General features: G+C 44.3%; 1 protein-coding gene across 8 annotated transcripts in view; it reads right to left on the minus strand.

Moving 5' to 3' along the window:
- Nucleotides 1-13,239, minus strand: part of Mast4 (microtubule associated serine/threonine kinase family member 4) — a 591,509-nt gene that overhangs the window by 354,428 nt on the left and 223,842 nt on the right. The gene's annotated exons all lie outside the window — the stretch shown is intronic.

Below are 13,239 nucleotides of genomic sequence, written 5' to 3' on the forward strand. Positions count from 1 at the left end.
GAAGGAAGGAAGGAAGGAAGGAAGGAAGGAAGGAAAAGAAAAGAAAAACAGGGCCAGCTGGTTACATCCAGCCGCACCACAGCTCACTCCTGGTGCTTGTCTTTTCCAACCCGTAGCAGAACACACAAGCTGCAGCCTGAAACCTGAAAGAGAGAGCTCAGGGCGCGGCTGCTCCTCAGCGATCCTCCAAAGAGCGCTTCCCACTGGGAGAGCGCCATTCCTTCACACAAACATCTCTCTGGGTCAGTTCCCAACCGTAAGACACAGAGTATAGGTTTTCATTTCCCCCACCTAGAACTTAGTTCTGCTGATATCGGACCAGCATGTAAAAAGAAGGAAAAGATTCTAAGGCCCATCATTAGCTGGGAGAGTAACCTATTCAGATAGCCCTATAAGCTGTTGGGGGTGGGGCAGAGGTAGATTCCCATCATGTGCAATTTCACAGTTTGTTTCAGCTTGTTTATTCCACTCATCTTCATCTTAATGCAATTCGAAGCAACTACCAGATGAATACTAGGTTTCATTACTGGCGTGGCACAGGAGTAACAATATACCATACTATCAATTTATAATAAATAATTCCTCCTGCGCCTGCTCTAAAGATATTTAAATTGGGGGAATTGTGTGGTCCTCAGGGAGGCAGGCGCTCAGTGGTGTGTCTGAGAAACACCTCCACAGTTGCCTGCTCCACAGTTACATATTTGTCTTCTTGGAAAACACAGGAAAGCGGCCCTAAAATTATTTAAAATATTAGTGATTCTTGGATTCTTACCTATTCCAGAGATCTAAAGATTTCTAAATGATTCAGGGAGGGGAGAAGAAAGAAATGTCTGGAAGGTCTTTACAGGCCCCCATCCCCCTTCACTTTCTGCTCCCTTCCTGCCTGTCAGCATGCTGGTAGCCTTGCTATCAATTGATTAGATTATGTCATTAAAAATAGCTCTGGGATTTATGAATCTAAGCACTGAGCCAAATTGGATGCATTTTACAGTGCCAGTCCTTGCATACAACTCTAGACACACAAAAGAAGTCCAGTTGGACGGTCCCTAGCTGAGACTGGGCAGAGAAGGGTGTCAGAGGAGTCTCCACTTAGATGTGTTCATATGATGCCACTTAAGGCAGAAAGCCCCGGACAGTTTTTAGCTCTGGCTTACATGTAGAGAAATGATGCTACGTCCAGAGAAGTGGAGGGGGCATGCGGTTGGGGGGGGGGGAAGCTGGGAGGAGAGCACTAAACTGGTCATCACACAACTCAAAACACACCAATAAACTTGGGCATAAGCCACAGTTTGAAAAAAGATTCCTTTAAAACTGTACATCCTGTTTAAAATTGAAGGTGTAAAAATAGTCCTTTATTTTTTTCTTGATGGAAAAGAAAAGCCCAATTAAAGGCAGCCAAATGGGCTCGTAAAGGTGCCAGGAAAACAGCTCCTGTTCTCACTGCCCCCGGGGAATTACAACTCTTCCTGGGAAATGAAGGCCAAGAGGTCTTTCAATGGCAACCACAGGACCAGTACCCATGGCCCCTTCACTTTCCAGTAGTCCTCAAAGAAGCACCAAAACTTCCCTGAATTCTAAGAGCCCTCTTAGACAAAGCCTGGGCAGCCATGAAGCGCATATCTATGTCTTTGAAAGTCCTTGCTGTCTGCCCACAGACTAAGAAGGAAGGCATACTGATTTTAGGGAAAGAAGCATTTTATTTATTTATTTATTTATTTATTTAGGTTTTTCGTGCAGGGTTTCTCTGTATAGCCTTGGCTGTCCTGGAACTCACTCTGTAGACCAGGCTGGCCTCGAACTCAGAAATCTACCTGCCTCTGCCTCCCAAGTGCTGGAATTAAAGGCGTGTGCCACCACGCCCAGCTTTTCTTTTCTATTTTTAAAGATGTGTATGTACACACACACACACACACACACATTGTAGCTGTTTTCAGACACACCAGGGAGGGCACTGGATCCCATTACAGATGGTTGTAAGCTTGTATTCCATGTGGTTGCTGGGTGTTGAACTCAGGAGCTCTGGAAGAGCAGCCAGTGTTCTTAACCACTGAGCCATCTCTCCAGCCCCCATTCATGGTTCTTTTACAAACAAAACAACAACAACAACAAAAAAACCACATTGTACTTATGCATGCATGGAGGGCAGAGAGCTCTGAGGACTTGTCTCCTATACCTGGGTTATGGGACTTGAACTTGGGTCCACAGGCTTGGAGGCAAGTATCTTTACCTGCTAAGCTTGCTCCCCCCTCAGTTAGTTCATTCATATATATATGTTTTTGCTCTGAAGATCATGATCTTCAGCCTGCTAGTACTTCAGGAAAAAGTAAAGCTGCCACTAAAAAAGAGAAAAAACGGAAAACACCTTTGCTCTGAAAATCAAGACCACACTTTCCTGGGAGGCGGGGAGGGAGGTCAGAAGCATCTTTTCTGTGATGGATGGTGGAAGCTGTTTGGAAGTGCCACCAGAACAAGATGCTCTGGGGACACACTGTCAGCAAGGTAGCTGATGTGTGTCCCTGATAAGCAGCACCAATGCGGCAGGCACCTTGGAGGTAGAACCGCCTTGGTGCACAGGTCTGAAAGGACTGTGGCTGAGGGCAGAGAGTGTGTCTCCTAACAAAGGGATATTCTGAGATAAAAATCTAGGTTAGCATTCCACCCTTAACTAAGTCTAAGATGAAGATTAGAACCGTCAAATCTAGTATGGAAAAAAAAGTATCGATTACCTGTCAAAATGTATCACTCTGAGAAGTGATACACATACATTTTAAAGAAACAAAAACAAGCCAGAGGCAAAAACATTTGGGACAAAAATGAAAGGCTGCTGAAAAATCACATCAGGCAATAATGGCTGAGCGGAGGGAACAGTAAAGGGAAATTGCTACACTTAGCCTTTGCCGTATATTTTCTCATCAAGATAAGCCATGTGTTAAAATGCAATAAAACCCTCAAATGATGACACTATTCACAGGTAATAATTGGGATCCAGGCTAATTTCCATTAATAAACTCATTTTTCCCTGTGATTTTATACCTTCACAGAACATGTTCACAATATTGAGAGTTAGTTCACAAAACACTAACTTCAGTACACATCCCCTTTACGTTTGTATTCAAATAAGAAAACCCAGTGGGCTTTGTCATGCATTGTGGTCTAAATCAAGGGGTTTTGTAATATTTGGTTTACAAATATTTACATGGGTACCTCACGACCCCATCTACCCTTGGGCACTGTTTAAGTCATGAGACATTCAAAAATCTATGGTCGCTAGGATAGAGGTCAAAATGACATTTCAATAACTATGGCAGGTCAGTGTCTTCCAGAGACAAAAACAATTCCAAATTCCAATCAGGAATAGGAACATTTGGCTAAAGAGGCAATGGAGATTTGTAGCCACTGGCACAGTGTTGATGTGTGCCCTAAGAATTCAGGTCTCACTCTTGTCAGGTGTCTGTCTACTACCTATTTATTTGGAACCCTGTCTCCTACAGATCTGGGTTGGTTTCCCTGCGTCAAGGTTCTGGCAGTTGAATGCTTACTGAGTTTTTTGTATACATGGTTTTTGTTGTTGTTCTGTTGTTTTTAAATAAATATTTACTTAATGTATTTAAGTACACTCTTGCTCTCTTCAAACACACCAGAAAAGGGCATCGGATCCCATTACAAATGGTTGTGAGGCACCATGTGGTTGCTGGGTGTTGAACTCAGGACCTCTGGAAGAACAGTCAGTGTTCTTAACCTCTGAGCCATCTCCTGAGTCCTGGATGTTTGTTTTTTTATAAAGCAAAGTTACTTGAGATTTTCAGATCTACCCTCTGCACCTCACTCCACCGGCTCCATCTTCCCCTCCCAGCAAACTCAGCCTTTCCTTCTGAACATGTGTTCACCCAGAGGCCCCGTGTCAAGGGAGGGAGAGGGTCGCATCTCCCCCCAAAGAAGGCTCGTTCTCCCTTGGCCTTCTACCTGACCCAGAAGCAGCAATGGCAGAGGAAGGCCAGTTTGCTGCCCCCCAGCCCCAGCCCCAGCCCCAGCCCCAGCCCCAGCCCCAGCCCCAGCCCCAGCCCCAGCCCCAGCCCCAGCCCCTCAGAGCCTATGGAATGCTCTGTAAGCTTTCTGGAATTCATCACAGCTCAGTGGGATGCTTCTAAATGTGTTCTTGCCTTAACCACTATGTCTCAACGAGGGCTACAGATAATGACAAACTAGCCCCATCATTGTATCCTGTAAAGATACCTGAAAGAGAGAGAAGGCTTCAATGTCTTACCTAGTTATTCCCTAGGGAAGTCAATATTGCCAAATGGATACATTCTCCCATTAAACCACTAATTATGTTTTCCATTCACAAAATTACTACTGGTAACCAATGAATCTGTTTGCTGCCTTTTTAATTAAGAAGTTATGGGTCATATGGGGCACAAAGGGGGTGATCATTCATGAGAAGGCATACAAAGATCGACTGTGGTAACAATCATGTCCCTGTGTCTCTCTGAATGGGACAGGGACACATAGTCACGGGCTTTGCTCAAGAGCCTGCTTGTATTTTAATTCCTTCTTAATATCTCTATTTTATTTCCACTCCTTTCACTTATAAATAATGATGATTGACATTTTTTGGTCATATTCCATATATCAATCATTCATCTCACTGAACACTGAACAGCAACATTCCCACAAATCAGGTAAGCCCTGGTCCCCACCATGGATGAGGAAACTGGCATGCTGAGGGATTCAGCATCTCCTAAGATGATACAGCCAAGGACAGAGGCAGCATCAAGCCACCCACACAGACCAGGCTGGAGACTGTATCCCTACCTCCATCCTTTCCTCTCCTGTAGTGGTTAAACCAAGGAGGGAAAGTGCTTCCAAAGAGAGAGATATGAAAGGCACTAGATCCTTTACCCACTATGGGGGAAAATTATCATAAGATATCAGTGATCAGAATATACCAGCAAGGGCATGGAAATCCCAAGGGATGCCTATATGCCTTGGACTTCTAACAGAAAAGGAACATCCGAGGACTGAGCAGGAGAGGGAGGGAGGGAGGGAGGGAGGGAGGGAGGAGAGAGAGAGAGAGAGAGAGAGAGAGAGAGAGAGAGAGAGAGAGAGAGAATGAATATGAATATCCAGAGAGACTGGCTAGGGGGAGCAGCTCTGGGTCTCCTATTGGTCTGACCCATGGGTCTCTGCCTTCTCAATTACACACTTCCAAATACAACCAGCACTTAGTTACAATCACACTACCTACGCATAGCCAAGGGCATTCTCTCAGCTGCTGTGCCAGGCCCAGCATATGTCCCGGGGGCGGGACAGTGCTGGCAGCTCTTTATTTCCTAGCCCAATAAACTTTTCTGGAACTCGCCACCGAGGGAGTGCTCCTTAAATCCCCCTCTCCTTTTTCAGCAAATGACTCAGAGCTAGACTGTTCTACTCTGAGCAGTGCTGGGAAGGAGAGGGGAAATCCCAGTTGTGACATCACTCTCCATTCTCCAGAAGTTGCCCTGCATAGCCAGACAGACAGACCAATCCAGGCTCTGCCCCAGACAAGTGTACAGGCCGTGGCAAGTCCCCCTTCCGTGGAAACTCTTTCTTAGGTGTCAAGGTATCATGGGCTTGGGGAAGAGGAAAGGGAAGGGAGTGACCTGATGCAAAACGTAGAAACCAGCACCAGTGTGCTCAGGGGAAGCCCAGCACAGCTCTGCCTGGGAACTTGTGGCCTTCCTCAGTGGTACACAAGCAGGACTTCACATTGTTCTTCCTTCTTCCACTCAGAGCCTCTGTCCCCCAAGGCCCTTGGCTTCCAGACTCTTCTGTCCAGGAATTCACTGAGGGACGAGGAGACACAGATGGACACTCCCCCTTATTTCTGCCCAACATGCATCCTGAGTTATGATAATACGTCCTAATGTTACCACTGTTGAATCCCTAGAAATATTTGTCGCTTATTAAAAGAACACACAAGATAACCAGATCTTAATAACTACCAGTGTCATCAATGGTCAGAAGCAAACAGAGCCCTAGAAATGGGTCCACTCTGTCTAAAGTTCCAGCAGATGCCACCCAGGGACAAGCATTGGAACAAAAATGATCTTCTTATATATCTTAAAATAGTCATTTGAAATGGTACAGTTCTAACCTCTAAGGAAAGAACGGGTTTGTTTATACGCACATAAATGCATGCTCTCACCAAGCATAGCATATATGTCTGCATCCCAAAATGACTTAAAATCCATCAGGAAGAAGACTCGGACAAAGGGCCGGATGCTTCCCAGCTTTCTAGAGACAGAATCTGAGGGCCTAACACCTTCCCACTGACAAAACTCCCAGGGTAGAGTTTTCAAAAATACATTTAATTTGGTTCAAATTGCAGGTAGGGTCAGTAGCAAGCATATGCCTATGAAATATGCTACAAGCCCACGCTTCTCGCACTGAGCTCCCTTCCCATCCGCCTGCAATCTGAAGACCGTCTCAACGCATGCAACCTGTGATTCCTACTGTGACACACGCAGGATTTCGCTTAAGGCCTTTTCACGAGAAAGTTACATTATCTTGACATCTGCATCACCATTTTTTATCTAATTATTTCTGGCATATTAGCCATCAAATCACTACTGACAACATGATAGGAATCACGGGGTTGAAAAAAAAATTACATCCTGGGAGGAAATAATAAAATATAAATCACACACATAATTTTCTTTTGAACATTTTAACAATGACACCCTCATATACATATGAAATATAGCAGACTATCCCCATAAATGCCCTAGCATCAATCACAGTGGGAAAATATCTTCTACTTTGCAAACACACGAAACCAACAAAATGCAGCATTTCTCATAAAACTGGGTAATACAACTTCATTTTTTTCCCATATGACATTTATGAAGTTCTGACAATTGGAAAGAGCACCAATATATATATTTTTTCAATTATGAGTCTCTAAATGGTGCACAGCTAACAATGGCACCATGAGCTGGTACGTATGAGAACTCTGTGTTTCACGTTCACAGATCATGGGGATGGGGGCGTGAAGTGACATGGGTAGCACCACTGTGACACGCCTATCAACCACATAAGCTTTGGACGGTCCTATGTTGACACAGTGATGATATGAAGGGTGCCTGAATCGGGTAAGTATCTTATCAAGCTTAGAGAACAGGAAGTCCTGAAATGAATATGAGTAAGGTAAACCTTGCTATAAAACACAAAGGCTGGTTTGTTTTTAATCTTCTGGATGGTATTCCTATCATAGTAGATTTGTTGGTCCAGAAATTATAAAAAGCACTGTCAGGATATGTACATTCAACTTTCTGTGTGCATGTGTGTGTGTGTGTGTGTGTGTGTGTGTGTGTGTGTGTGTGTGNCTTTCTGTGTGCATGTGTGTGTGTGTGTGTGTGTGTGTGTGTGTGTGTGTGTGTGTGTGTGCGCGTGTGTGTGTTGTGTGTGTGTGTGTGTGTCTGTCTGTCTGTCTGTGTACAGATGACTATGTGCACAAGAGTCATCAGAGCCTCTGGATCTGGGGTTCCAGGCAATTTGAGCCACCAGGTAACAGTAACTGAACTGGGGTCATCTGGAAGAGCAAGCCCTTAAGCACTCACTGAACTATCTCTCCAGGCCCACATCTACTTTTTTTTTTTTTTTTAAATCCTATGGTGACAAGAGGCTGAATTAGAAGTTAAATGAACTGTCACCTAGCTGAACTTCTTGCACACACATACAAAAATATCAAGCACAAAGTATAAAAAGCAACTAAAGAAATAATATCCAAAGGTGTTTTGTTTTGTTTTTAATTAAAAACATTATTTTAACCTTGGAATTTAAAAGCCAAGTGGGTAAGATGGCTCAGTGGATAAAGAAAAGTGTTTGCCACAGCACACAAGTCTAGTGACCTGAGTTGAATCTCTGGCATCCACCATAAGGGTGGAAAGAGAGGACAAATTTCACAAGTTGTTCTCTGACATCCATATGTGTATTGTGGCACATACTGTTCCACATATATATCATTCACACACAAACATGTGCATGCACACACATGCAGGCATGGACATACACACACATGCACATATACATGTGCACACATGTGTGCCCACACCTGTGCACACACATCCACACACCTACCCCCACACACATACACATGTGCAGCCATATATGTGCATTTACACACACATACTTAATCCAGGGCTTTTTTTCAGGCAAGGATGCAAAGGATTAGAAGCTCCTCCTGGAGCTTCTAATCCTTTGCCTTATCTCACATTTTCTGTGACCTTCTTTCAACCTGAAGTTACCTATTCTCCAATTCAGATGTTAGTGGGAACAGGGCTGCCATCTGCCAACTGGTTCATGGCTGAAAGAGAAGTAAGTCCTTCCTGGGGCTCTATCACATTGCACAGTGAGCACTGTGTGCCCCACTTCTCCACTGCATTAGCCCTGTCTTCCAGCATCATCTAAATGGCCTCTTCTTAGAAATACAAGATGGGCTCTGGATTCCACCTCATCAATCCTCATTGGCTTCCTGGGAGCCGCTGGGAAGGGAAGAAGCCTGTTCAATTTAACCAATGTGGAAAGTGAGACAGAGAGGCTCAAAGAAGCGCCCAAGGTCATGAAAAGAGAAAACAGGTGAAGTTAACAAGAAAGTCCGGCTTCTGGCCAGGACCAGGGTCCAGGAGGTGAAGTGACTCCAAGAAAAAGCTTTGTCCCCCTCCACTTTCCTCTTCCACTCACTAGGACAACAGAGGCCACTCAAGGGCAGAAAGTGCTCTGTAAAACTCCCAAGCAGTCAGACAAACAAATGGAAAACCAAATATATGCAGAGCCACACACACTGGTGCAGGGAGAGGAAGAAGCCAGCCTCAGGTGAAGATCAGACAGGGTATGCACATAAGAAGAGCTCACATTAAGACCACCCAAGGACACAGTATGTAAATCTGGCTAGTTGTGGGGGAAGACACAGAAAACACGGTGCTTATATCCTAAGTGAGCAGAACAAGGCAAAGTCAGCTCTGGGTTTCACTTTTAGTGTCTCCCTACACTGTAAACACAGCCTTTACTACAGAAATATTCCATGGGGTGCTCTGTCCATTTCATCCTTGGCTCTGTCAGGGACCCTGATCAGGGGTCTCGCTCTTTTTCAAACAAGGAAAATAAACACTTTTCTAGATTTTTAAAATCAAGTTTTAGAAGTTGTGATGTTACAGATGACTGCTATAAACATGTACACTATATAGTAATGCAAGGAAGACACATCTAATTTTAAGGAGCAATGACTTGTGAGCCTTATTTTTAATACACCAAAACATACATGTACTTTTATACATATAGGACCTAGAAATTCATGGGAAAAGTCCCTTTAACAACCATTCTTAAAATTAAACTAAAGGGAGGCTGGCTGCTTTAGCCAAAGCCAATTCACGACAATCTTCTGAAACAATGACAATAATTTTAAAAAAAAATATAATCACTGGGGTTGGCAATTTAATTTTTTGCACTTGTTTTCTCTCTAGTGTATACATGAATTCAGAAGGAATGACATCACACTGTCCCTAAGGATCAAGGGATCTAGCTCTGTAGTTTTACTCACTGATACAAAGTCACCACGTTCTATTTGAAATCCCCAGCTCATTCATTTATATTCATTAATCTTAATGATATCATTAATGCACAATGTGTTTCACAGAAACTAATCGTATTTTGCCAGAACCAAACATTAACAATTATGCCTCTCATTATCACCTAATAAAATAAAATAAAATGTAAAATGTCCCAGGCACACCAGTGAATATTTTGATAGGTAACTGATTTGCATTTTTAATGCTACAATAAATTGGCCAGATTATCATCAATTAGATAAATTAATATTCTCTGGGCACAAGTGCTGGAGACCCACAGCATTCTCCATTCGATCTCTTTCTTGATCTTTATTGACTCCAGGCTTAGCCCTCCTTGGACCCCTTATCTAAAGCTGGCTTTTGTGTCTTAGGCTAATACCACCCAGCTCAGCACCATATTCCTCTTTAATTTTATGTACTTATCATTGCTTTAAGGAAAGGCAGGAGATTAGGGAATCTGTGCTCTTCAAGTAAAGGAGAAGTAGCTACCAAGGCGATGAAGATTCCTAAGTCAGAAGTGAATGAATCGATTTGTTGAAATCATAGTATTAGTATTTTTTTTATCCCCTCAACTCAGAAACCAATCACTTGGCATCTACTAAGCATTAGACATCAGGATGGATTTTGAGAATGGGGAGGGGGAGAGACTCAGCCTCCAGTTCTAAGACACTGAATAAATAAATGAGAGCAAGGAAGTGAATAGAGAAAGACAGGTCAGTATTGCAGGGTGCTCTGCTGCCACTTTAATGGGGAGTGAGCATGTTGGGTGAGTGGGCAGAGAGCAAGGAAGGGTTTGGCATCAGAGGTAAACCAGTCAGCAGCAGAGACTCGGAACCACTCCTCCAGGGCAGGACCAAGCATTAGTGGTTTCTGACACTCCCAGGAGAGTGTAGAGTATGCATGGATCATAGGAAAAGGAAAGAGAAATTCTCAGAGAGGCAGAAAGGATGTGGGGAGGTTCTGGAAGCATGCCGCATCAGCAGGACAGTGGTACAAAAGGAGGGCGGTGATAAAATGTAACCAGCAGGTGGGGCACAGTGGGTCCTAATCTCTAACTACAGGTCACCCTGAACTTGGATACACTGACAAGGGCCACAGAGCTAAAGCTTGCGTTATTGGGCCATTCTCCCTCCGGCTGGCTAGATCTGCAGGAAACAACTTTCTTCTACTTTTTAATACTCCTGCAGACTGAGCTCCAATGCCCTCAAGACCCTCACACTACTATCTGTCAAGCACCTTCAGGAATGACTATAGCACTGGAGAAAAGGGGCGTGGCTGAGAGAAACAGCAAGGAGGAAGAGCATGGGGGCTGTGGCCATCGGAAAATGTGGCTCTAATCTCCTGAAGCCCAGCACTGCCACAGGAGGGCAAAGCTCTCTCTGCACATTCCTTCCTCTCAGACCCAAGGTCACTGGAGTGGGGCCACCCTGCCCTCTCTGACCTTCCTACCCCACACCACACAGCTCGATTATGAAAAGTAAACAGGGTCCTTCGTCTTTCCTTTCTCTGGGTCTCTCCAAGGCCACCAGACTCTGGTGACAATTTCATACCTCTCCTGACAACCTTGAAATCCTGTCAGAACTCTCCTCTGAGGAGGCGGCAGGTAAGGCTGTCTGTGAGCGGCCTGTTAATTGTATTCTTTAACTGTCCTCTGCAGAATACAGGACACAACTGAATGGGGATATCTTGGCTGTTTTACCCGGGGATAATACTAACAGATTAAATCAGATTCTACGGTAGATTCTTCACCCCCCGAATCATCGAAAAAAACGCGGGTTTCTTTCCAGGGAAAATATAACGAAATATAAAAATTGATAAGAAGTGAGACTAAGGGGAAAATCCTTATTTGGGTCTGAAGCATAAGTTTTAAAATGCATGCCGCTGATCTTACTGTTCCACTTCCAGGAGGGACACTTGCAGGAAGACAGGTAAATATCTACTTCTTCTGCTTGCTTCTAACAAAACGCCTTTGACCATTTTTACATAAAAACCGCAACTTATACACTCTCCGCGTGGAGTTATTTAGCTGTGGCGTTTGATTACACATGCAGTGAGTTATTGATAATGCATCCAGTAACATAAAGTCTACTCTTTCAAAAGGAACTCATGCCGAACATGTTCCATCAATTCCTTTTAAGTTACTGGAAGGGGTTTCTCCAGCTCAAATATATACAACCTTTCGGTGATAATTCAAACACGGAAACCCAGGATACAAAAGCGTCATCCTCACATTATTCCCCAAAGCTCGAAACACTATCAAGATGAACACTTTTCCTCCTCTGCAGCAGTGATCTGAGGCCAACGACCGGGGAGAAAATCTCCATGTGACGTCAGAAAGCGTTTTAATCTCAGATTATCCACTGGCTTTCACAGGAATGGTTTCCTGTGCTCTGACTGTTTTTCCTCCGATGGCTTGTGAGTCACAGTGCCTCGGTGAGTCATCTTGCCAACCTTTCTTTCACACGAAGCAGCGATGCACCCTTTACAAGGGAAAGCAACAGTTTGGCTTGTATCCACTGCAAAGGCTATCGGCCGATGTGCCACCTTGTGGACAAAAGTAACAACTGCATCGATTGACTTCACAGTGGCTCTTTTTCCCCAACCACCTTTAAAAAAATGCTTGGCTAAATGAGTTACCAGAGATGAATCGAGGTGAAAATACATCCCAGGTCCTTAAAGACCCACAAGAGGGCAGAGCATGTTGAGACCAGGACAGAAGTGACTGTCTCTTCATACATATGGCTCGCAGATCTCACGGCATTAAGACATAGTCATCACCTGTTAGCTTTTCCCCAAGGGCTGTACTGTCAGGGAGGTACAAGACTATCAGGAACAGGTTCTGTGGCTGCATAATTTGCCTATAGATCTGACAACATTTCAAAACTCTAAAAATCTATCTGGGGATCCTCTTGTCTCTCAGACAAGATCTTGTCAGGAGAGAGAGACGGAACGGTGTAAAACACAGTGTTTACCATCTTAACCCACGGGCCTGGCATCAGAATGCAGAGATCTGTTTATAGTGGAAACAGGCCGGGAAGGCAGGTAAGACCCTCCAACACTCCATCTAACGTTCCCCATGTCCTTCCAACAAAGCACGTGTTGGCGGAAGCAATGCAGGAGTATGGTGTTCAGTGTCTACTGTGTGTTTATCACATGCATGTGTACCTGACATTCCCTCTAAACACTGCATACCATGGACTCGCGTTTATTTCATGCTACTAGAAAGCAATGCTCAGACTCTGAACTACCCAGTTGTTTTTTCCTCGGGGGTTGAAACATCTACACACACAGACACACAGACACACACACAGACACACACAGACACACACAGACACACACACACACAGACACACAGACACACACAGACACACACACACGCACACACACACACGCACGCAAGTCTGAGAACTTGAGTTCAGACCCCCAGACACACAGCTCCCTTCTGTCCTTCCCAGGAGCTTGCTGGCCAGGTAACCCCAGGTTCAGTGGGACTCTGTCTCAAAAGTTAAGGCAGATAGCAATTAAGAGAGACACAGATGTCAACTTCTGGCCTCTGTAAATACATGAAGGAATGAGTGCTTTGCTCGCTCTCTCTCTCTCTCTCTCTCTCTCTCTCTCTCTCTCTCTCTCTCTC

The sequence above is a fragment of the Mus pahari genome, chromosome 11, assembly GCF_900095145.1.
Source record: "Mus pahari chromosome 11, PAHARI_EIJ_v1.1, whole genome shotgun sequence".
Classification (NCBI taxonomy): domain Eukaryota; kingdom Metazoa; phylum Chordata; class Mammalia; order Rodentia; family Muridae; genus Mus; species Mus pahari.